This window comes from Eriocheir sinensis, chromosome 40, assembly GCF_024679095.1.
Source record: "Eriocheir sinensis breed Jianghai 21 chromosome 40, ASM2467909v1, whole genome shotgun sequence".
NCBI classification, from domain to species: Eukaryota; Metazoa; Arthropoda; class Malacostraca; order Decapoda; family Varunidae; genus Eriocheir; species Eriocheir sinensis.
In genome coordinates, this window is record NC_066548.1 from 6415609 (window position 1) to 6439361 (window position 23753).

At 45.7% G+C, this 23753-nt stretch overlaps 1 long non-coding RNA gene across 1 annotated transcript in view; it reads left to right on the forward strand.

Moving 5' to 3' along the window:
• Positions 1-1518: 1518 nt before the first annotated feature.
• Positions 1519-23753, forward strand: part of LOC127009270 (uncharacterized) — a 65768-nt gene continuing 43533 nt past the window's right edge. The window contains exons 1-2 of the long non-coding RNA XR_007761751.1: positions 1519-1787; positions 2750-2832. This is a non-coding gene — a long non-coding RNA (uncharacterized LOC127009270). The remainder of the gene's footprint in view (positions 1788-2749; positions 2833-23753) is intronic.

Consider the following 23753-nt stretch of genomic DNA (forward strand, 5'->3'; position numbering starts at 1 on the left):
TTAAACCATTCAAGCGCGTGTTTATTCCCTCAAGGGGGCGGAAGGACAGTATTTAGAGGGCTTAATGAGGTGCTGAGCTGAAATTGCTGTGGGGGCAGGCAAGTGTGTCGGGGTGACGGTGGCCGGGGAAGACTGGTGTGTGTGTGTGTGTGTGTGTGTGTGTGTGTGTGTGTGTGTGTGTGTGTGTGTGTGTGTGTGTGTGTTGTATCAGATTACATCCCCGTAAAAGGAAAGATGCTTCGCTTTTCACTTTTATTTCAAAAGTTAACTCGCATCGTAAAATATGATTATATCGAGTTTCAAGTTAGGCATTCCACTGCCAATACAGAGAGAGAGAGAGAGAGAGAGAGAGAGAGAGAGAGAGAGAGAGAGAGAGAGAGAGAGAGAGAGAGAGAGAGAGAGAGAGAGAGAGAGAGAGAGAGAGAGAGAGAGAGAGAGAGAGAGAGAGAGAGAGAGAGAGAGAGAGAGAGAGAGAGAGAGAGAGAGAGAGAGAGAGAGAGAGAGAGAGAGAGAGAGAGAGAGAGAGAGAGAGAGAGAGAGAGAGAGAGAGAGAGAGAGAGAGACAACACACACAAAAACTTCAACTGCGACTAATGCAACAAAGACAGACAGATTCCCTCAGGCCGTCGACATTCAGAATACCATAGCAAGGCACTGAGGGGACGTGGAGAGCTTGTGTAATAATTTAATGACTCCTTGAACCCTTAATTAAAGCTTTGTGTCCTGATCTTTGTTGCAGGTAAGTGTCCTCCTTCACGGGCTGGAGGGAGGGCCAACGAGGACAACTCTCAGAGGCCATCCAGGTGAGTGCGGTCTTACGTCCCCCCACCTCTCTTCCTCCCTCCCGTACCTGGCACTAATGAGACTTACCTTTCAGGATTTCTCTATTGGTCTTTGAGTCTTTCAGAGATGTTTACCTGGTTGTGGAGTTCTCTCTCTCTCTCCTCTCTCTTTTTTTTGTCCTGCCCCTCTTCCCCCTCCTCACCCATTACCTCCTCCTCCTCTTGCTCCTCCTCCTCCCTCTCCTCCTGCTACTACTCCTCCTCCTTCTCCTCCTCCCTTTTTATCTTCTTTTTCTCACCCCTTCCTTCTTTGCTCCTCCTCTTTCACCTCTTTCACCTAATACAAATTCAACCTCTCCTCCTCCTCCTCCTCCTCCTCCTCCTCCTCCGATTCCCTCTCCCCTCCTCTTCTTTCTCCTCACCCTTCTCACCATTTATCTCTCTCGTAGCTGTCCCTTTCTTTTCCCTTTTCTCGTTTCTTTCCTCTCCTTCTCTCTTGTCACCCCAATCCTCTTCACCGCTCCTCCCCCGCAACGTAGGCTCCTCTCTCTCTCTCTCTCTCTCTCTCTCTCTCTCTCTCTCTCTCTCTCTCTCTCTCTCTCTCTGCTCTTCTTTTTTTCTTTCACCATTTTCTCTTAGTTTTCTGACGTCTGTAGATTCTTCTTTCACCTTTTCTTTTTCTTTTCTTTTTTTTTTTTGCTTTGTCGTCATTCTTTCCCCTCCTATTCTTCTTCCTCGTCCTTGCCATCCTCCTCTTCCTCTTCCTCTTCCCTCCTCCACTTCTTTCTTTTTTCCTCACCTCCTCCTTATTCCCACACTCAGGTTCTTCCTCTCATAAGCCTCTGAGAAGTCCACTGAAGATCCTCCTTAACAATCTCTCGTCTCCACCACCGCCGCCACCGCCACCACCACCACAGCCACCACCACCACCACCGCCACAACTAGCACCATCCTCATCGTGTCCACCACCACCACCACCAATACCACCACTGCTCCACAATTAAAGTAAGTATTCATGTGCTTCTTTATTAATTCAAAACCAATTACATTAGGACATTTTTTCCCTCTTGATTTACCAGCCCTAAAAAATCCTAGGCTATAATTATGAGGATGAAGAATCTGATATTTTTGTGTACGCGTTTGTGGGTGGGTGGGTGTGGTGAAATCATCAGTTATGTTACCGTAGAGTTACCCTTAATAATTACTCTATTTCGAAAGGAGAATGAGGAGTGAGTGTATGGGTAGGAGAGAGGGAGGAATGGGGTCAGGGGATATGCTGAGGGGTTAGGGATGAATTGGGGGGCTATGGGGGTGAGTAGAGTGTGAGGGGTTGGGGTGGAGGAATAAAGGGTTGACGGGATTGAGGTGGAGTTTGGGTGAGTAGGGAAAGTGTGAGCGAATGGAGAATGGAGGTTTTGGGTTTATAAGGTGGGTTTAGGTGGAGTGCGGTATTGGGGGAGTGCGTGGAGGTAAGGAGATTGGGGTTGGTTTGTCGGGCTGGGGGTTGGGGTAGTAGTACAGGTTGGTGGCTAGGAGGGGTTAGCAGCGGGTTGGAGGTTTGGGTGGGAGCTGGGGGTAGTGATTGAGTGCCGGTAAGGACTTCTTGTTTCAGTTACTATTTCTAGATCTCTCGAATTATTTATAGGAGCTTTCTGGGTAAAGTTTGAAGTGTTAATCTTATGAGGTCGTATGTTTGCTTTCATTTGAGTTATCGACTTCATTCTTAGCTTATTTTTATGTAGATGTTCCATGGATAAAGTTAATGTTGGAAGTGCTAATCTTATGAGGTCTTTGAGGTCGTATGTTTGCTTTGATTTAACTTATCGACTTCATTCTTAGCTTATTTTCATGTAGGTGTTCCCTGGATAGAGTCATAAAGAAAAATGAGTGATGTAGCTGTTCATGAGTTATAGTTAAGATCCTTTACTATTTTACTATTTTATAACATCACTTTCTTTTTTGCCCAGATATCAGTGATCTAGAAAGCCTGGCAACGACCTTCCAGCTGTTGGTCAATCTGAGGACATCTTTCTCGCTTTGAGGCTTGGACGTGAGTGTTCTTTGCTTTTTTTTTTTGTTTATTTGTGTGTGTGTGTGTGTGTGTGTGTGTGTGTGTGTGTGTGTGTGTGTGTGTGTGTGTGTGTGTGTGTGTGTGTGTGTGTGTGTGTGTGTGTGTGTGTGTGTGTGTGTATCAAAACTCCGTATGAATAAATTTATAAACAAATTCCCGTCAACCCTGGAGCAGCTGGTCGACATCTGGGGAAGGTCATCTGGTTATTCTGGGAGGGTATCTTGAGAGAGAGAGAGAGAGAGAGAGAGAGAGAGAGAGAGAGAGAGAGAGAGAGAGAGAGAGAGAGAGAGAGAGAGAGAGAGAGAGAGAGAGAGAGAGAGAGAGAGAGAATTATATATATTAGAAAAGACAGTTTAGACTTTTTTTTATAACTAAACGCAAAAAAGAAAATCCCACCTCTTTTAAGCATATGCATAAGACGACCCCATTATCAAGAACATCATTATATACCTCTCTTATGACCACGTTACAAAAAAAAAAACATTGAGTAAAGCGGAGGAACCCCATCTCTCCCTCCCACCCCCTCTTCACCCTCCCGCTTCCCACGATCCTTACATACCACGAACACCTAAAAGAGGAAAAAAGAAAAACACACTCGGGGGTCGTCTTGAAAGTGGACCCCGAGCCTGTAAAAAAGGACGGACAGGCGCGTGAGGTGGCGTGGGTGCATGTGGGGAGCCTGAGTGGGGTGTGAATGGGCGCCCGGCTCCTCCCCTTCCCTTGTCTCTGCTCTGAGCTCTCTGTTTCTCTCCCCTTGTACTGGGCTGGAAGTGTGCTTAAGGCTGGGGCGACTATTGTAATGATGATGATGATGATGATGACGGTGATGATTATGAAGATGAGTTTAACGCGTGGTCATTGACAGGGAGAATGATTAATGATGGTGATGATAATGAGGATGATGATAAGTTTGAAGCGTCGTCACTCGCGCAAACAATGATGATTTAATGATGCTACTGGTGATGATGATAATGATGTTAATGATGAGTTTAAAGCGTGGTCACAATGATGATATAATGACTTACTGATACGCTAAAAAGATTATTCGGGTTATGGTGATGATGATGAAGATGAAGAGGAGGAGTTTAATGCGTGATGATTGGCGGGAACAATGATGATGTTATAATGATGCTTCTGATTCGCTTAAAAGATGATTCACGGTGAGGATAATGATGATGATGATGATGATGATGAAAATAATGAGGAGGAGAAGAAGGAAACTGATGATGAGCTTAAACGTGATGATTTGTTAACAATGTTGATGATGCTATTTTTTTCTTATATATATTCTGCTTTTACCAAAATCGTAGAATCGTCGAAACATTTTTTTGCCCAGAATACTTGAAAACGAGATAAAATTCCCAAACTTTTGAGGCGCATAACTATATAATTGATCATTTCGTCCAATTCATCGTGAGCTGATTGGTTTCCACCCGCGCTCTGCCAACTTGATTACCTCTTACGGGGAAACGCCTGGCGGACGGCGGGAGGCGCGTCCACTTATCCTTAGCTCTGAAAAAGGGACTGTCTACGCACACTGGACAGAAGGGTGACGTGTGTGTGTGTGTGTGTGTGTGTTCCGTCAGTCATATATGATCAGTGAGCACCCCCGTGTCTCCCTGCATTGATCGAAGTGATTATAAGGTGGGTTTAGTTGGAGTGCGGTATTGGGGGAGTGTGTGGAGGTAAAGAGACTGGGGTTGGTTTGTCGGGCCGGGGGTTGGGGTAGTGGTACAGGTTGGTGGCTAGGAGGGGTTAGTAGCGGGTTGGAGGTTTGGGGTAGCTCTCTCCACATCTCCCCCATGAAGATATAGGCCCATATTATTAAACATATCGGCACCCAAGTACACACATTTGCATGACTCTCGTAGGAGTTGTGGGCCTTTCCATAGGTAGCTTGTTGACCCTGGTGGGAGTGTGACACGGCTTCTGTACCATTAACTAAAAAGAACACTCCTGAGAACGTATTTTGCTTCTTTTTGGTCTTTATAGAAGTAAGTAATGTAAGAGTCAGGAGGGTCTAACAATACCAACCATGGCCCAATCAGTCAGTCAGTCTCCACGTCACCCTAAGCAAGTCTTCGTCGCCACATCAGTCAGTCTCCACGTCACCCTAACCAAGTCTTCGTCGCCACCTGTACGGAGGTTTATGGCAGACAGCAGGCCTTCCTCTCCCGCTAGTCCGCCCGTCTTGCCTAGGCAGTCATCAGCGTGATTAGTGGGCCGGAAAGTCTTCAGCCGCAGCGCAACTTTTCCTCTAAAGGTTCATTATCTCGAGACTATTTGAGCTTCAGCTCGTAATCGCTCCGGAGCAATCGCCTTCAATCAAGCTTTTTAAGGAGAGGGAATTCATTTTATTTTTGCTATCATGTGCTGTTTTTCTTTACTGGCAAGGGCTTCTTCAGATTGACTACCGTAAAGATGAGACGCTATTTAGCATTCATGGGCCCAAGCACTGAACGGAGAGAAGTGGAGTGATGGAAGAGGGAAGGATGGGGGGGAGAGAGGAGGTGTGTGCCACGAGCCCCCCTCCTCCCCCTCCCGGCTGTCCTATTTTAAGGAAGGCCGTCGTGCACTGCAGCTGCATGGAACCGTTATGCTAATTTTATGATGAAGCTGCCTGAGCCTGGCCGCGATGGTCTCTCAACAGTTTCTCTCATCAGCCGCCCGCGCCGCTGAAGAAGCTGAGGAGACGGAGGCGGTGGCATTGAGTCCACGTGGCGGCTCGAACATTATCAGTACCGGCCTCATTAGGATCAGCGGTGGTATTAGCGAGCGAGCGAGGCGCTAAGCCAATCGGATCACCGCATGCACACGTCTTGAACAGCGGCTTAGTGGAGGGCAGCGCCGGCACAGTCTGGGTCAGCCCCGCCACGGTAATAGCATAACATTAATATTTAGTGCAGGAACAAGAGGGAGGTTTCGTGCCGACCGATGATTTGTCGAAACCGCGGCTAGAATGTGAAGGTTTTGGCAACTACACAGCCATGGGAGGTTTTAGAAGACCATTAAACTTCACCCCTTATGCCGCACACACACACACACACACACACACACACACACACACACACACACACACACACACACACACACACACACACACACACACACACACACACTTATAATCAAACAAAGAATATGAAGGTTTAGGTAAATATACAGCCCCTAGGAGTTTTTGCAAGACCATTAACTTCACCTCTAATGCCTCGCTATAAACACAGACACTAACATACAAAGAAACAAACAAGCAAGCAAACAAACCCACTAACAAACATACACAGACAGGGAAGCGACAGAGCGTCCACACCAACACACACGAGTGATCAACGCTACACGCCGCGGCACAGGCGAGCAAGCTGTCCGCGGTCAAAGCAAATATCGAAAGCACATTACTGCATGTCGATGAGGCGAGCGGCGGGCCAGCGAGCCTTGTTCCGGCGCGGGGTTTGGCCGGCCACGGATTGTTCTGCTTACGGACACAGGCGACGGTCACATCAGAGCCGCCCTCGTGTGAACCTCTCCGATGTCGTTTCAGCCTTGGATAACTTCTCTCTTGGATACGCTGCACGTCAATTTTTTAGCTGTACTCCTTGAATAGAGATGTTTTATGTTGACTTTGTGCTCTTTTCTTTCTTTTTTACAATATAGTCGTTTTTTTTGGGCTGCACTGCTCTACTTAAGATGTTTTATGTTGACTTTGTGATTTTTTTTTACAATATAATCGTTTTTTGGGGGGCTGCACTGCTCGACGTCAGATGTTTTGTGTTAGCTTTGTTGTGTTTTTATAGATATATATTAGTTGTTAGGATTTTTTATTATTCCAGCAAAGAGCATAAACAAAATAAATAAAAAAAAAGGCGCTAGACATTTCTCCTATAAAAGAGGATAGAATAGTGGCCGGAAGAGAGGTCAGTTTCCGATGGAGAGGTGTCTGTATACTCCCTGGCTGCCAACACACCAGTAAGGTAACTTTTTGTGGTCCAGGTTCACTCCCGATAAGATCAAAATGTTGGAGGCAAAGATCTGATTCAAATTATTGTCATAGTTAGAGACGCGGTAGTTCGTTTGTCTTTATTATTGGATTTTTTATTTATTTATTTATTTATTTATTTATTTATTTATTTATTTTTACAGCAAAGGAGAGAGTTCAAGGGCAAAAAAAAGAAAACACACGACTTGGAATGACGATGGAGGTTAGTAGCTAATCTGTGTGAAGAGAGAATGCATTGAGTACTCGATGGCATTTCACATTTCTCTAAATTTAGACGTTTGTTACCCTTGTCGACTTATCAAGAGGCAGGGAATATCAGTAACGTGAGAATGGCTTGGTAGTGGATTTCTTTGACATCCTCATTTCGACGTCCTTTCCACCACCCCACTTGCATCATCTTCCACCGTCCAGGCAGATTTCGCTCGTACTTCCCATAGAAACAGTTGCATCATCTTCCATCGTCAGGCAGATTTCGCTCGTACTTCCCATAGAAACAGTTGCATCATCTTCCACCGTCCAGGCAGATTTCGCTCGTACTTCCCTAGAAACAGTTGCATCATCTTCCATCGTCAGGCAGATTTCGGTCTTACTTCCCATAGAAACATAACATTTGGAGCTCAAAAACATCATAACTCATTGTATCCACGAGGAACACGCTTCAAAGCACAACTCAACTGCATGTTTCATTTTCTTATATAATGATCCAGTAGCAGACCTCGCTGTACATGTTCTGTGGGGGAGATTCGGTGAGGAGGGATGTAGTGAATCAAGTAGCGAGCAATATATAGAGTCTTCATGCTGAGGACGGCGATGACTGGCGATAAGGCTGACTCAGGAGCCGAACTAACAGCGTGTAAACATGGCTAATGTATTGAAGGCGTGTTCGAACTGTGGCATCCTGGCGTTGGCGTTGGGTAAAGAGGAAGAGTCGCTTTGATGAGAGAGAGAGAGAGAGAGAGAGAGAGAGAGAGAGAGAGAGAGAGAGAGAGAGAGAGAGAGAGAGAGAGAGAGAGAGAGAGAGAGAGAGAGATAGAGAGAGAGAGAGAGAGAGAGAGAGAGAGAGAGAGAGAGAGAGAGAGAGAGAGAGAGAGAGAGAGAGAGAGAGAGAGAGAGAGAGAGAGAGAGAGAGAGAGAGAGAGAGAGAGAGAGAGAGAGAGAGAGAGAGAGAGAGAGAGAGAGAGAGAGAGAGAGAGAGAGAGAGAGAGAGAGACTGTGTTCTGGAAGTGCGATACCGGCATCCGAAATTACGTAAATGCTTTAGCCCAAACTTTTCAGCCTCTTTCATTTTTACTTTTTTTTTTCTTTTCCTGTATATAAAAAAAAAGGGGGAGCTTTCACAGTGACGCCGAGAACGAAAAGTGCAGAGAGAGTATGCAATTACGGCGGAAAACATTGTGGCGCAGGAAGATGTTTCAGAATCACGCACCCTTGCCAGCCAGGACGGTCGGGGGGAACAGCCAGGACAGTCGGAGGGAAACAAAAACAAACGCTGGGATGTTGTGCTCGTAGGGAGGATGAGTTACAGAACGAGGAACATTACTCGGGCCATATTCTTAAACATTTCGGCACCCAAGCACACATTGTTGACAGGGCTTTCGTAGGAGTTCTGGGCATTTGCAGGGGTAGTTAAATGACCCTGGCGGTAGTTTGGTCCTATTTTTAAACATATCAGCACTCAGGCACATATATTTAACAAGGTTTTCGTAGGAGTTTTGGGCATTTACAGGGGTAGTTGAATGATCCTGGTGGTAGTTTGGTCCTATTCTTAAATATATCAGTACTAAGGCACATATATTTGACAAGGCTTTCGTAGGAGTTTTTGGCATTTACAAGGGTAGTTGAATGATCCTGGTGGTAGTTTGGTCCTATTCTTAAATATATCAGTACTAAGGCACATATATTTGACTTGACAAGGCTTTCGTAGGAGTTTTGGGCATTTGCGGGGGTAGTTGAATGACCCTGGTGGTAGTTTGGTCCTATTCTTAAATATATCAGCACTCAGGCACATACATTTAACAAGGCTTTCGTAGGAGTTTTGGGCATTTGCAGGGTAGTTGAATGACCCTGGTGGTAGGTTGGTCCTATTTTTAAACATATCAGCACTCAGGCACATACATTTAACAAGGCTTTCGTAGGAGTTTTGGGCATTTACAGGGGTAGTTGTATGACCCTGGTGGTAGTTTGACCCTTGTACCATGAACCTAAATAAAAACACTCATGAGAATCCGATTGCAGAGGAAGAAGCGTCCGACAGTTTTGAGCATTTGCACGGGGTAGTTAAATGAGCCTGATGGTAGTTTGACTCTTCTTCTGTATCATGAACCTAAAAAAAAACAGTCATGAGAACCCAATTGCAGTCCTTTTTAGCCTTTGTTCTTCTGTGCCATGAGCCTAAAACAGCACTCATGAGAACCCGATTGCTCTCCATTTTAGCCTATGGAAATAGTTGATGTGAGAGGAGGAGGAAGCGTCTAACAGTTTTGAGCATTTGCAGGGGTAGTTTAATGACCCTGATGGTAGTTTGACTCTTCTTCTGTACCATGAACCTAAAAAACACTCATGAGAACCCAACTGCTTTCCTTTTTAGCCTTTGGAATTTGCTGATGTGAGAGGAAGAAGCGTCTGACTCTACCGACCTTAACTTCGTGTGCATGAGGAACAGAGGCGGGCGTCGGGCGCTGAGGAGGGCGGAGGGCGGAGGGTCCCAGCGGAGGCGCGGTCTCTAGCTCCCGTCTTGCTATGATTATGTTTGCTGAGGAAACACTGGAAGGGGAAAAATATGGATAATTGATTGAAGCAGCTCATCCTGCCGGAGGGTGGAGGAAAGAGTGCTGGGGAAATGTGCCGAGAGTGTTTTAAATGAAGGAAAACTGTTGAGAGACGGGGAAGAGGAGGCGTGAGGGAGAGCCGGTGTGTCGCGGAGATAAACCCAGATTAATTAGCTGCCGGAAGACATTTTAGCGCGGAAGTGAAGGTGCTGCCGAGGTCGTTTATGGCTTTTTCCTTCATATGTTGATGGTTAAGACTGCATCACGGGGGGGGGGGGAGGGGGGCAGGTGCGAAGCCGGTAACCATGGAAGGAGAGGAGGCAGAAGCACACAGAAGGCTAGCGATTAGAATTTCGAGAACCAGAATTACACCGGAATCCCGCGAGCAATGCCGAGACGCGAGTATTACCCAGCGGAGGAGGAGCAGGAGGAGGAGGAGGGGGAGCATCATGGCAGCGGCTGATGGATGCATTCGCTGGCCTGCCTTCACCACCAGTCACCTGAATCATCCTGTATCAACATTAGACTAATCTTCGCAGCCAGCCAGCCTCTGCATACCTCGCACGGGCATGAGTACCTCCACGCACTCACTCACACACTCACCCACACACACTCACTCATTCACTCACTCACTCACTCTCACACACACACACACATTTCCTTCTCTGACGTCACTCGAAGCATCATCATCTTGCCACCATTCACAGGCCTCCTCCTCTTCCTCCTCCTCCTCTTCCACCTCCTCCTCCTCCTCCCGGCATGTAATATCCACCCACACCCGGAGACTTACGAGGTTATAAACGTAAAGATCGTCGCCGCAATTTTTCCACTTTTATTGTGGATGAAATTAACCAAGAAGCAATTTCCGGAAAACGATAATATAGACGTGTACCCAAAACTTGTATTATGTAGCGCGGTCATTACTTGCACAATGAGGGCGGCAGGCATTAGGGTAAGCAGAGAGAGAGAGAGCAAGGAAGGAAGCAACGACGCCTTCTCCTCCTCCTTCCCTCCCCACCACCACCACCAGGCTCATGATACGGCAGTGCTTCATGCAGTAACGCGCTCCTCAGTTCGTATTCGTTATCATTGTCCTCCTTTTCCCCCTCCTCCTCCTCCTCCACTATAACCAGAAGACTGTCCATCCGTCTCGGCCGATCTTCCTCCTCCCTCTTTCCTTTCTTCCTTCTTTCTTTCCCTCCGCTTACCTTCCTTCCTTCCACTCTCCCCTCGCTTACCTCCTCCACACTTTAGATAGCCTTCCATTATTAATTTTACATCTATCTATTATTATATATTCTTCTACTTAAAGTCTTTTCCGGCCTGCATTTACCTCCTCCTCCTCCTTCTCTTCCTTCATATCCTCCTCATCCTCCTCCCATCATCGTCCTCCTCTTCCTTCTTCTATTATTTTCTCTTTTGAAGTTTTTTTCCCTCATTTATCTCCTTTTTCTTTTCACTCTCCTTCCTTCCTTCCAGCTCGTCCACCTCTTCCTCTTCCTTCATCTATTGTTTCCTCTCCTCCTCCTCCTCCTCCTCCTCCTCCCTTTCCTTCCACAGTTCCTCCCCCTAGCTCCCCCTCTCCTTTATCGCTCTTCCTTCCCCTCTTCTCTTTCTCCTTATCTTCTCTTCCTACTCTTCCTCCTCATTCTTCTGTTGTTTCCTAATACTCCCTCTCCTTCCTGTCTCTTCCTTTCCCCTTTCTTTTTTCTCCTTAGCTCCTCCTTCTTCTCTTCCTCTACCTTCTTCTATTGTTTCCTAATACTCCCTCTCCTTCCTGTCTCTTCCTTTTCCCCTTCATTTTCTCCTTAATTCCTCCTTCTTCTCTTCCTCTACCTTCTTCTATTGTTTCCTCTCCTCCCCCTCCTTCCGCTGCTCCTCCCCTCCTTCATTACAGTAATGGGTACTGCGGGCGGGTTCAGCTGGCCACGTATCCTGCTGTGTCTGTATCAAAATATCCGACCATTACACTCTCCACGGGCGTGCCACCTGATCCCCGCTTGCCAAATTGATCGCCGGGGAGATGGTAGTTAGTGGGAAGCGATCCGACTGGGGGGAAGATGAGGGAAGATGGGAATAACCGGAGGAGGAGGAGGAGGAGGAAGAGAGGGGACGTAAATTATGAGGAGAAAAATTGTATGAGAAGAAATATTTCCCAGGAGAGGAGGGTGAAAGGGTTAAAGTAGAGAAGGTAAAAGTGAGGAGGGGATGAGAAGCAGGAGGAGGGAATGATAATAGAGGGCGAGTTGGCGGAAGACGAGAGGGAAGAGGAGGAGGAAGGGAAGGTGGAGGACCGAAGTTGGCGGCGGCGGCGGCGGTTGGTTGCTGAAAAGTGAGTGTCTGTGTAAAGTGAAATATGATGAGTCTGAGGAACGACAGTCAACCAAGTGGAGGAAGCGAGTGAGTAAATGAATGAGAGAGAGAGAGAGAGAGAGAGAGAGAGAGAGAGAGAGAGAGAGAGAGAGAGAGAGAGAGAGAGAGAGAGAGAGAGAGAGAGAGAGAGAGAGAGAGAGAGAGAGAGAGAGAGAGAGAGAGAGAGAGATGAAAAAAGATAGCCACATGTTAAGAAAAGCAGACAAGCACTTAAACAGATATACAACTAGACAGAAAGACAGACAGACAGTCACGCCGAGATAAAGAGACAGACAGAAAGCTGAAAAATGGCGCTTGATGTTAAGAAGATAGACAAGCAGCTAAACAGACAGATAGACAGAAAGCCACCCAGAGACGACAGAGACAGACAGCCACGCCGAGAAAGAGAGACAGACAGACACTCAGACTAAGAAAGCTAAAAAAGTTAGACATGTTAAAAAGGGAAAGACAAGGACCTAAACAGACAGACAAACAGACAGACAATTAGACAGACAGCCACCCAGTAAGACAGAAAGACAGACATTCAGCCACGCCAAGAAAGAGAGACACAGACAGAGAAAGCTGAAAAAGATTGCTAGATGTTAAGAAGGGAAAGACAAGGACCTAAACAGACAGACAGACAGACAGACAATTAGACAGACAGACATCCAGTAAGACAGAAAGACAGACATTCAGCCACGCCAAGAAAGAGAGAGACAGACAGAGAAAGCTGAAAAAGATTGCTAGATGTTAAGAAGGGATAGACAAGCAGTTAAACAGACAGACGAACAGATGGACAGAAAGACAGCCAGCCAGCCAGCCAGCCACGCCGAGAGAGAAAAAGAGAAAGACAGACAGACAGACACCCAGACAGACAGACACTGAAATCAATAAATGGACACGAAGAGAAACGTCGTCGGAGTAACATTCAGAGAAAGATTGGAGGCACCGGGAGAGGGAGGAGGAAGAGGAGGAGGAGAAGAGAGAGAAAGGAGTGGAGGAGACCGGATAAAAAATGGCGCGTAGGAAAAGGGCGATTAAGAGAGGAGAAAGAATGTTGAAGGAAAATAAGGAGGCGGGAGAGCGGGAAATACATAGGAGCTTGGGCGCAAAAATGGATGGCCGAGGTCGTAGAAGAGGGTGCTTTTCAGGGAGGGGGAGGGGTGAAAAGCTTTAGGGGACAGATGGAAATTTTGTGGGGGGGTAGGCGGTCCGTAGAATCGTAGCTGGTAGATAGAATTCGTGGGTTTTGTATGTGGTGGTGACGGTGATGGTCGGGGGTGGCTGTTGGATGGTGTGGTGGTGACGTTGGGAATGGTTGTCGTTGCAGTGGTTATAGAAGTGGTAGTGGTAGCAGGGGAGAATGTCAGTGGTGGTGGTGGTGATGGCGGTGATGGCGACTGGGGTGTATTGGTGGTGACTGCTGGTGGTATGGTGGTGTTGGGAGTGGTTGTCGTTGTGGTGGTTGTTGTAGTGGTAGTGGAAGGTGTGGTGAATGTCATTGGTGGTGTGTGGGGGGGGGGAGGGGGGGGGGGCACAGAACCAGTAAAAACAAAAAAAGAAATAAACAATTCTCACTACCTTTTCAAATCACTCATATTTCAGACGGAAGAAGAAGAAAACGAAGAAAAAGCATACGAAATGCCTCTTTGTGAAGGCACTCATCTTTAAGAGAGAGAGAGAGAGAGAGAGAGAGAGAGAGAGAGAGAGAGAGAGAGAGAGAGAGAGAGAGAGAGAGAGAGAGAGAGAGAGAGAGAGAGAGAGAGAGAGAGAGAGAGAGAGAGACCCACCAACAGGACAAGACGACTAGATTAGGTGGAATATAAAGAAAAAAACGAAGAAGACTACTCATCAGATAGACTCCTTACGCCCTGCACACCTTCCACGCTTGGGGCTGTCGCGCGGGCGGGGTAAACAAGACATTTGACATCGCATAATCTAATTCGTTCTGCCGTGTAAGGAGACTCTTGCCCTTCGTTAACAGCGGCGGCGTCGGAGGCAGTGAGAGGCGGGCAGGAGACTGGGGAAGGTGGTGTCGAAGTGAGGAGAGAGATTTACATAGATTTGCATAGATATTTAGACCACACGGACCCTTTGCTCTAGATTAGGTGCATGGTCTGTCTTTAAATCTGAGGGAAACTGCATCAGATAATCAAATGGCCACCAAGACGTTGCATTTCTGCCTAAGCGAATATGGAGAGGGAGGAAGTGACGGTAGAGTTTGTTTTTAAATGAATCAGTCGTGCTGCAATGAACAACTTGGGCGGGAGTTCGTTCCATTTTCGTACTACAACGTTGGTGAAGAAAAATTTGTTGCAGTGTTTGTTTACACTTAAGTTTTGTGGCATTATTTCACATTCAAGACGTCTCATCAATCGTAAACATCATCAGCAATTTGAATTTCTACACATTCGTTAAGTTATTTTAGTATTTTGAAATCTTCGAAACATATAAATATTCGGATTTGTCCACATTCGTAAAGGCATCAAAAGAGAAACAGTGACAGGCAGACAGAGACAGACGGACAGACAGGTACAGACAGAGATAAACAGTCGTAAAGATAAAGGCAGATACTGGAAGGTAGATATGAAGATCGAGAATAGAACCGCTGACTAATCGAGACTCGTGCGGCACAAAACATGCTGAGGAAGGGCCGGCGTGGCAAGAGCTTAATATGGCGGAGGTGAGACATGAGATCCAGAGGCCTGCATGGTGTCTGGCGGCGTGGAGAGCGTTTATTTTTTCTATATTAATTGCCTTTATTATGTCGTCTATATTTTTCTGTTCCTAGAGGCGGTTCTGTCATACCTTATAAAATTATGATTCCCTGCAGTGATCTCTTCATTTCCCTTTGGACATCATTAAGGGGGAGAGGGCGAGTGGGAGTGGGCAGACGAGGTACGGAAGCGAAGTACTTGCAACGGGAGCACAACTTTTCCTCGTTTCTTTCGTATCTAAATGGCAAATCTGCAAGTACTTTCCTCCTCGGCCTCGGTGCTCCGGCGTCCTTGACTTTCGCCTTTAAACATTCTTGTGTCTCGGAATTCTTTCTCCTCCTCCTCCTGAAGCGTATTTCCAGTTGTTATTTGTTTGTATACTCTCGCATATTTTTTTCATTCTGTTTATTTGTCGATACATTCTTTTTTTCGTTTTGTTGCTTCGCCAGATTTATTTATTCATTTATTTATTTATTACTATTAACGTTTTCTATTTCGTATTGGTCTTTACTCTCGCATAATTTTCATTCGGTTTATTTTTCGATACACTTTTTTGTTGCTTCGTCAGATTTATTTATTTATTTTTTTTTTTTTACTATTAACATTTTCTATTTCGTATTGGTCTTTACTCTCGCATAATTTTCATTCAGTTTATTTTTTGATACTTCTTTTGCTTCTTTGTTTCGTTACCTCGTCAGATTTACTTTACTTTTTTTTTTACTATTAACAAACGTATATCCATTTCGTATTGGTCTGTACTCTGCCATAACTTTCATTCAGTTTATTTTCTACTTTTTCTTTCTTCGATTTCGTTGCCTCGTCAAATTTACTTTCCTTTTTTTTACTATTTACAAACGTATTTCTATTTCGTATTGGTCTGTACTACTTTTTCTTTCTTCGATTTCGTTGCCTCGTCAAATTTACTTTCCTTTTTTTTACTATTTACAAACGTATTTCTATTTCGTATTCGCCTGTACTCTTGCATGGTTTCCTTTTACTCCATTTTCCGAATCTCTGTCTTTAGTTGCCCCTTTCCCTTCATTCTGTTATCACGATTATTCCTCAGTCCCTTTATTTTTCCTCTCACTTTCTTTTCGCCACTCAATAGTCTTCCCGTTGCTACCGACACCTTCTTTTCACTCACCTTCCCCTCCTCACGCCACCCTTCGCACCTTCACCCGCTGCCCATTACTACCTGCACCTTCTTTCACTTGCCCTTCCCTCCTCACGCCACCTTTTGCACCTCCATCCGCGTGACTCCCCGTCCTGCTTTACATGTGACCCGGTGCGGAGACGTCGCCAAATCCCTCGTATCTCCGGATTAGCAAGAATACAAGAAGTTAGGAGAGACGTGAGCGCCTTCATGGTAATGGCAGGGATGGTGACGGCAGGTGTGCTGAGGAGCCTAATAGATAACGCTGACGACCTGATGGCAGAGCGTGGTGATGGCTGAAAAATTTATGAATATGAAAAAAATATTGAAGTAATCTAAGTGATGTGTAATGAGCGAAGCAAGAAATCTTATTATATGTCAATTAGCACGCTCTCAAATGTGTGCTGCTTTCTCCCTGAAGTGGGATCAAAGGTTGGTGGCGCTGTGAGTTTAATGTTGTATTTTCGAATCCTTCCTCAGCATTATAATCATTTTCATAGTGTAGTTTTTAACGTTTTTATCAAGAGGTGATCACTGCATCCAGATATCATTGCTCTTTTCAGCGAGACTGGTGATGAACTGCAGCATATGACGGAATAACTAAACGGGAGGTCTACAGGAAGTGTAACCTTAATAAAAAGACTAAAGTCGTGTTCAACTGTTATGCAAAAATCGAACGAATGTTTATGCAAGCGGAAGCTCTTGTAACAGTAAGTTATGTACACGTATGACAGCTGATAGAAGCAAGTCATTCTCAATAAGCGGAAATACAATGACGTGCACGGCTGGGCTGGAGTGCTTTCGGAAAAAAACTGTAATGTATTGAGGCGCTTCCGTTGTGCATGTATCAGTGCGTTCTCTGTCACGGCACATGGATCAGAGACACGGACCCTAACCAAGTCTCTGGAAAGAAAATAGTAGAGTGCCATAAAAGAATGGAGAGATCGATGCTGGGCATCACCAAAATGGATAAGAAAAACTGTAAAGGGATAAGAGAAGAGGCAAACGTAAATGACGTAATAAGGTCATTTGATTTCCAGGACACAGGAGAGAGGACAACAAATGGATAAAAAAACATAAGAGACCCGATTGGGCCACACAGTTGATAGTGTGATGAAATTTAGAAGCTTACAGAACGTTACAGCGTAACAGTAAACTCGAGGCACTGAACAGAAATGAAGGAAAAGTTTAGGAGAGGCATTCATCCTACAGTGGAATGATACATGATACATTATACTGATAATGATAATATATATATATATATATATATATATATATATATATATATATATATATATATATATATATATATATATATATATGTGTGTGTGTGTGTGTGTATATATATATATATATATATATATATATATATATATATATATATATATATATATATATATATATATATATATATATATATATATATATATATATATATATATATATATATATATATATATATATATATATATATATATATATATATATATATATATGTGGATGTGTATGGATTTGTGTGTGAAAAACAAGTACAAAAATAAATTCATTCCCAAAATTAAGTTAGTGAGGAGGGAGAAGGTTTGGGGCTCGGGAAGGAAGGAAAAAGGTGAGGGCGAGTGTCGCATAACATATTTTCTCTCTGACACCCGCGGCGGCCCGGGGGCGGCCGAGGAGTCGGGTCACCGCACGCCTGGACACAGCCTTGCCATGTAACCTACCTTTCCCCCTCGACCACGCAGACCTTCACCCGCTCGCATGCTTCAGACCATTCATGAAGCACCGGATTAGTGTTCGCCTCAGCCTTCTCTTATACGTGAAGGTTTTGCAGCTGTTAAACTTTATCTCGGAACCTAAGATACAGTTTCTATCAAGGAAATCATCCGCGATCTTCACTGATTCAAACCTTGTTTTTTTTTATTACTGAATACCCCCCATGTTATTGTTGTGAGCAACGACAGACCTAAACACACACACACACACACACACACACACACACACACACACACACACACACACACACATCGTTTTATGTTGGGAGAGGATCCGCTCAACAAAAAGCTTTACGTCAGTTTATATCAGGAACCTCCATGAAGGATTTGGTTTTATGATTCGCAGTCAGAATCAAACCAGGAAAGTCTGTCCTTCTCCTCTCCCTTACACAAACACGTCGCCTCCTAGCCTTGGAACGGAACCGCCCGGTGATTGGCTCAAGAAGTCGGAAAAGGCTGAATCCCTAGAAAAATTATAAGCAGCCCCACTCGTTCCAGGAGAGCCAATAGGATTGATGTTAGCGTCTTGTGTAAGCCTACCCGCGGGAGGGAGGCGAGGAGGAGAGCAAAAAAGGGTCAGGGAAGGGAACCAGACGCAGAGACGAATAAAGGTGAGGCGGAGGGAGGAGAAGGAGGAGGAGGAAATATCTTCTGTAATGAGGGTAAGGCCTTGAGGGAAAGAAAGAGAGCTGGGGGTGACGGATGGAGGGATAGAGAAGGGGAGAAGAAAGGATCTGCAGCAGATATAATGCCTTGGAAAAGAAGAGAGGAAGGCTGGCGGTGATTGAGGCCGGGGAGGCTGAAGGGCCTGAGAGGAATGGGAGTGGTTAGAGAAGGAATGGAAGCACTGTAGTTGACGGAGAGAGAGAGAGAGAGAGAGAGAGAGAGAGAGAGAGAGAGAGAGAGAGAGAGAGAGAGAGAGAGAGAGAGAGAGAGAGAGAGAGAGAGAGAGAGAGAGAGAGAGAGAGAGAGAGAGAGAGAGAGAATCCTGCTGGAGGCAATGTGTGTCGCTCTGGATGGGTGGAGGCAGCAGGTGACGAAGGGAGGCTGCGGGAACAGAGAAACACTTGGGACTGCGTGGACAGGAAGAAGGAGAGGGAGGCGGGATATAAAGAAGAGAGTAAGAAGGAGGAGGAGGAGGAGTGGCCGACGATGGGTTGTGTCGTGGGGCGTGAGTGTATTTACGGCCGACCAACTTTACGAGACGGACTCTTTATTGGTTTCCTGCGCGCGTGTTGCCGGCTCCTTGTGCTGCATAATGCGCCAGCCCCGCCTCCTCCCCGCCCGCCGCCGCCGCGCCACGACACACGGGTGATTCCTTCCCCCTCAGGGCCATAAAGTGTAGTCGCCTAACGTAGAATTGTGTCGTCCGTCACTGTACAGCAACACACCGCGCACCGTGGCAGTTGACGTGTTGACCAGATCGTTTGTGTCGCGGAAGTCATGGTCTGGATACCTTTTACTCAACGTTGGTGTTATCTTCTGCAGTTCATCTTAGCATATGCCCCTTGACACAGTGCATAACTACCTTTGGATGCTGGAGTCGAAGTTTTTCTTCGTATGAAAGTTGAGCCCAACGAAGTATATTATGCATCGTTGGGCTTAACCCTCATGGACATTAAGTATCGTCAGTTTCTTTTCAGTACATTTAACGTCCAGCAGCCGAGGCCTTTCAACCTGGCCAGAAAATAAAAAAAGATTGTCATTCTGAACAAAAGTGACGAACCGAGAAGCCATGGGACGAGGATCTTTACAAACAATTCTTTTTCAATGCAGAAATCCCATCGACGTGCATGCAGGATCTTGAAAATTGAGTGAGTGCTTCGTTATTCAAGAGGCACCGCACTGACGGTGAACACATTTGAAAAGTCATATCCTTTAAGGCACAAGTCTAGCACTTTTTATAGATTAAATGCAACACATCATGTGCTAAATTGTACACACACGTATCACCCACACTTATCGCTCAGCCACGACTAATCCGTATAAACGAATAAGAAAATCATCCGTATACAAATCCGTAAACACACACACTCACACACACACACACACACACACACACACACACACACACACACACACACACACACACACACAGGCACGGTCAGGAGCCGGGGAGTCAGCGTGGCCGGCATCGCCTCCTGGCAGCGTGTTTGCCCGGGTCTCCAGGAAATAGCTGCTCTGCCATTCTCAAGATGTAAGCATATTTACCCCGGAAATTGGAGTTTGTTCAGGCTCGGAGCGGTATCCTGTTGTTTAATTAAAAATTACTTCCACTGAAGCGATCTGCCGGTTAGTTTCAAAGCGACGTAAAGCCGAGCGTCGATGCCTTAAAAGTTTGGGACGATTATTCAAAAGTCAGGCGATCCACGAGGAGCTCCAATTTATGATGTTTTTTTACTGTTCAAGTTTATTTAATTAAAAGGTCCTTGAGCACGTTGTTGCTTTGGCTTTCACTGGATAGTTTTTTTATCATTAATGTAAATGTTCAGGTTTACGTCTTGCTTTTCATTTCGTGACTGGATGTGTAGGAACACTTATCGCTTACTTCCCTTGGCGTGAGTGTTCCGCTTCGTGTGGGAATCTGTGTCGTGACTGCATCTTATGCTAGGCACAAATCTTTTTTTTTTTCTTTTCAGAACCCGTAAAATTAAGCTCCTCCATATTAAGCTTCCTTGTCCCAGCATACCTCACAGCCCAGAGGCAAGTCCTCCGCCTCCCTCTCGCAGTACAATGATTACTGCTCCATGCTGTAAAGACTAACAGTCTCCTGTTTTTTCTTCAGCATCTGCTTGTCCTGGTAAACTTTTCACTCCATTAGAGTCCATTCACTTTATTCTAATCTCTTGTTCTGTCCGGTCACTCCTGCGAGTGGTGGATTTAACCCATGGCTTGAAATGTAGCAAGCAATAATTGATGTCAAGCTTGAAGGTGAAGTCACGTCCAAGCACCGAAACAAGCCACCTCCAGAACAACCTGGATGTCCAAAACCAGCTTAGCAGAGACAGACTTGCCCAGTCCCAACCGAAGAACGAAAATAGAGTGAGGACACAACGCTGGATAAAGCACGCTCATTTTCTTACGTCGATATCATTAATGTGTTTGCTATGCCTCTGCTACGTGTGCTACAGGTGCTTGGCAACGCCCTTAACATGACTAACTAACTATTTAGTGTATCTCTTTGGGCTGTAATAGCTCCCCAGTAATCTTCACACTTCGTAATACCTTTTTTTTCAGCTGCTTAATAAAGATTTTAGTAATGATGCTGAAGCCGAAGGAGATGATGTGGGATACTATTACAGGTCATATATTTTCTAGCCGACGAGCTTCGAGTTGCTGAACTAGGCTCGCAAAGTCTTGTGAGAATCCCTAAGTGTCACCGCATGGCTCTAGTCTCTTTGCTGGGGTGGTCTGAGTCCCTGTGTATTGTTGCACAGAATCAAAATAAGTAATGTCATGGAATCCACCGTATAATCAAATATAACTAGAGCTTCAATCATCTCATTAATTTCCGGAGTTATCAAACTTTCTAATAATGAGGAAAGTTGTCGGTTAGATGAAAGTTGACCAAGATATGGAAAAGCTGACCTTCGAAGCTAACTGTTTAGGAAACTGCTGTTAGAGGAAATACGAATGAGGTGACTCAGCAGATTCCTTATGTCCTGCCCTGGTGGCGGCCACACTCCACACTCCCCGTAAACCTGCCGGGACCCTTCACCGCGGCGCTAGCTTCTTCCTGAGGGTATTATTTAGCTCTCCATCAGGGAACAATGAGACAAAGTGGCGCCGCGGCTCCCATGTTGCCGGCAGTGTCGGAGACAGGGTCCTGTGCGTCAGGCGAGGTACTGCCCCATCCGTCACCGCCGCCGTGCGCTCCGCCGCTCGCCTGATCATAAAATAGGTGATTTGAGCCGCAATGTGCGCCATAAAAATTGCCTATAGAAGCAAAATAAAAGTTAAGAGATGCGCTCTGTTGTAAGCGGATGGTGTGAATCCCTCGTAACAACCGTCGTGTCTGTTCCGAGCCGTCTGTGTTTTCGTCCTGGATGTGAGAAAGCCTCGAGGGTACAAGGCAAAGTGCTTAGCGGGGAGGGGGCAGTAGTGTGCTGCTTCCGGACACCACATGCATCCCAAAGGACTCTTGTCAGTTGATTGATAGAGATAGATAGATACATAGATTGATGGATAGATAGATGGATATGAATGCCTATTGTAACATGTGCCATTCCGTTGCATGACCCCGATACTCCTTCATTACCGTCGCCCATCTATGATATGACTAAACCATCATCACTAAAAATATATCCATCACCACTACCACCACTAACACCACTGCCATCACCACCACTAAAGCCACCTCTCAGTTCTCAAAAGTCCATCACATTTCCAGACCCCCACCCCACTCCACCGGAGTCCCTCATCTACTAAGTTTTTATATAGTGCTTTCTCTCTCCGTCCTTCCCTTGAAGTCGTTTTCTCTCTTGGATCCAGCCCTTGCCAGCCACGCTCCCCGGACTGCCAGGTCCACGCTCTATTAAAAAAGAAAAAAACTTTAGCCCCGTCTTCCAGGAAGCTCTGCCCTCCTCCCCCCCATTGTTTTCTGGCTGGCGCGGCGTTGCTGGGCGGCTAGAAAAAAAAAAGCAGTGTTCCTCGAGTGTACTTAGTGTAATGAGTGTTGAGTTTCCTCGGGAGCACAACACACTCCCTAATGGAGGAGGAGAGCCACAGGATGGGGGCGATGTGGTGCCGGCGAGGAGGATGAGAAGGATGCGGCAAGGAAAGAAAACTGTTGAGCATTGAGAAGTAATTACTCTTAGATTTCTTCACAGTGACTTGAAAAAGCGAGCGAACTTAAGTAAAATCGAAGTTAGCGGACGAGGCCTTTCATATTGCGTCCCGAGGCAGCACGTGGCGGACGTGATCAAACGGCCGCGACACTGCCCGCCCGCACGACCTCAGTCCGTGTGCACGTAAACTTTCCCATTGACTTTTATTTTCAACTCTCGACTCTCTTTCATACTTCCCCGGAGAACGCCTGAAGGAGCCGCGTTGTCTTTACGTTTGCGAGTATTTGGCTTTTTACTTTCCTTGTTCGCCCGGGACTCTTTAAAGTCATAGGTATAAACTTAAAATACTATTAAGCTTATTTTCCTCATATTCCTCTCTTATTTTGCCTTCCAGCCGTTCACCCATTCCGACCCCATATAGTTATTTATCACACTTTATTCAGACAGATTTTGTATTGAATTCCCTTGTTCGAGCAGCAAGGGCCGTAACCTTTGTGCTGCTTCCCAGAACACAACAACTCACCACGACACTTGGAGAGCAGCGCAGGAGCCTCCGTTTTGAACCGCACTCGAGGCTTTCATCTCCTTCCGCGCCGCGCCAATAAAACTCATGATGGCCTTTGCCTTGACATGAACATTTGAGGATGGCAGGCCTTGAATATACAGAAGACCCGGCAGAGAACAGCAATCACAACGTCAGGCTTCCATTTCAACATGTTTGAAAGTTACGCAGAATGCAAGAAAGGTGTCTGCTCACATTGTCCATAAGTATCAACAAGAAAATTTACTAGTACCAGACAAAACGCTTTACATACACGCGTGGTCGTCCCTCACCCGCTCTTTGTTCCTCACGTGTCCATGAGGAAAGAAAGAGGAGCTGCGATGCTGGAGGGAGTTCGCATCTCCCAGCAACCGCCCAGAAAAAAAGGAAAAACATTTAAACAAAAGCTTCGTGAAAGCCATAAATACGCCGTTAGAGAAAACAATGTGTGGGTGGGGGGCAGGAAGACTGGGGGGGCCGTTGGGGGGGGCGGGCGGTAGCTGAAGACAAAAGGGAGGTGGGGTGAATAATGCCGCGGAAGACGCTGGAAACAATGGCGGCCGCTAAAATTTAATACATCATCAACAACAGAGCTCTCGGGGCGCCGCGGGAGGGAGGGAAAGAAGAAGAAACGAGACATTCATCATAAAAACATAATTCATAAAAGCTTAATTCACGAGAGTAAGTAAAATCTGCTCCCATAGATTCTCAGCAACATTTTCTTATGATAAACATGATAATAATAAGAGAAAGATAAAATGATAAGAAGAACAAAAACAAGAAGAAAAGCAAGAACAAGAAGATTACAAAAAAGAAATTCAG